A 2741-nucleotide genomic window follows, 5' to 3' on the forward strand; every position below is an offset into this window, starting at 1 on the left:
AATTATTGAATCTCTAATAATATTACAAGAATTCAACCTTTCGCAATTTTTTTATGACTACAGATAATGATCTAGATGATGAGTGATGACTTAAAAATTAATGATTGCATTCTGTTTCATAGTATGCTAGGAGAAAACCCTATATTTACAGCTGAACTATTAGGATTATGTATATATTTTACTTTAGGGCAGGATTTCATTTGTTTATCATAGAGCACCTACATAGTGTAGCACTATATTTACCAAAGTGAAAGAAAATATAAATAAGTACAGTGAAATTATTAATTGGATAGCAATAATTTATATAAATCATGATTTCCACTTTAAGTAACCATACTACACTAGAATTGAAATGTTCAAGTATGAATTTAAATCAACATTTTCATATAAAGCTGTGGACAATGTGCAAAGCCACTCCTACCACTGACTGCATTGCCATCATCAGCTAAATCCGTTGCTGCAGCCTGCTAACCCTGTAATTCTATTAACAGCAAGCAACCAATGCTATAAAGATTTCTAAGGTTGATGTTTTAAGATATTGAAAAAGATGAAGAAGTTGATCTCTTGGTGTGTTTCTACTTTTACTTATATTTTCTATTCTACTCTTGTTGAAAATAAACTAATCAATAAAGTAGTACAATGGAAAAGTGAGAGTAATTCATGAAGGGTATAGAAGAAGAGGATGAACAAAATTAATAATGTCAAAGACTCACAAGTTAATACTAGCTTTTCTTAACACAGATATATAAGCCAGGAGATTTGGTAAGTGCCCAATGACATTTAAAGTGGAGGCAATAATTAGTGGACATTTTCACTTGAGATAACTTCACCAGTGACAGAACTTCTCTGTTTTATAATAAAACCTTTTATTTTCAGTCCAAAAAAAAAAAAAAGTGAGGATACTGATGAGGGTAGAGGAAACCCCTGGCAACACTGCCAGGGACACTTGGTAATAGTTCCCAGGGGTATTTTCCAGGATATAATTGTCTATAGATGGTTTAGAAAAGAGACCCAAGTAATTTCTATGAAATAACACAACTTCTGTGCATCAAGTAGTATTCATATATTTGAATTTCTCTAAAAAATTGTTAAAAATAAGAGACAATCATTTGCACACAAATAAAATTGCAATTTCTCTAATGCCCTGGTTTTTGTGGTGAAATTCTTGTGACTAGTATATAATAAGTAATAGAGGAGTGATCTAGTGAATAGCCTTAACTGAATCCCGGGAGACTGAGTTACCCCTCATCATCTTTGTTTCCCTAGGAGCAATGGATTGATTTAACTAGTTGGACCACACAAACAAAATTTATAATCGATTAAATGATAAAGTAGCTGTTCTGAATTTTTTTAAGGTGTCAACATAAGGAATGAAAGATTTTATATATCAGCCTAGTGATATAGCTTAGCCCAATGACTTGTGATTTCTGTGATCACCAAGCACATTGCTTCATCTCTTGTGCCTTAGATTCCTTCTTAGAATCTGACAGAACTGAACCTGTAAAGCATTTGGACTAGTAACTGGTACACAGTGCATATTATGAGATGTTGTCATACCTATTGTTTACTACAAGGTATGAGTGAGGCAGTCTGTTATTGTCAGAACAGAAGCTCTTACAGGTCACTTTAGTATTCAGTTCTGAATTTACAATTCAATTACACTGTTCTCAGACAAAATACAAAGCTCACTTTTCCTTTTGTCTATTCTCTGCACTAATTATCAGATTCTGATTTTGCTATTATTTTTATAAAGATAAGATTTATTTATTGTTTCAACTATACACAGAATAACATGAAAAATTTTAACTTCTCTGTTTACAATCCAGCAACATTGACTACATTCTTAAAATTTTGCATTCATCCTTCTTCTCTTTTTCTAATTTGTCCCTCCTTTAATACCATAAACTCATTTCCCCCAACACTTTCTATCTAACTTGTGTTTTTTTGTTGTTTTTAGATGACAATGAGTAAGTACTGACTAATAGCAACCCGATGCACAACAGAATAAAACATTGTCCAGTCCTGCAACAACCTCACAATTGTTGCAATGCTTGAGCCCATTGCCACTGTCACTGTGCCAATCAGTCCTATTTGGGGTCTTCCTTTTTTTTTTTTTTTTTTTTTTTTTTTGCTGATGCTCTGCTTTACCAAGCATGATGTCCTTTTCCAGTGCCTGGTCCCTCCTGATAATGTTCCTGAAGATTGAGAGAAAAAGTCTGGTCATCCAGGTTGCTGAGGAGCATTGTGGCTGTACATCTTCCAACACAGATTTGTTTGTTCTTTTGTTAATAACTTCTAGAGTTGTTAATAATTTGATTCTCTACTGCAAAGTGTTTACAAGAACACAATACTTCCAATGGATATTCTTTACTTGTGATTCTAGATATTGTGTGCTATAAAGAACACTTCAAGGGATATTTTAGTCTTACACTTTAGAGATTACAGATTATGAAAGAGAAATAGTTTCAGAGTTCATTCAAACTCAGTGACTTCAGTAAGTCCAAATTCCAAATGAAATTCACTTTTGCATTTTACCTGTTTTGATCAAGACATTTCTTTGATCAAAAAGGTTAGTAATAGTAAGTGGACACCATCTATTTCTTCTGGTTTTTGGCAAAAGAATAATTTGTCTGTAAAGGCAATAAATGGTGCAGTCCATTTCCTTCTCTTATTCCTCACTCTTCTTATTCTATTGTTCCAGGTGAACACACACAAAAAAATGGTTTTAGCCTGGATGGCCA

This window comes from Chrysochloris asiatica, unplaced genomic scaffold (assembly GCF_000296735.1).
Source record: "Chrysochloris asiatica unplaced genomic scaffold, ChrAsi1.0 scaffold00554, whole genome shotgun sequence".
In the NCBI taxonomy this organism is placed as follows: Eukaryota; Metazoa; Chordata; class Mammalia; order Afrosoricida; family Chrysochloridae; genus Chrysochloris; species Chrysochloris asiatica.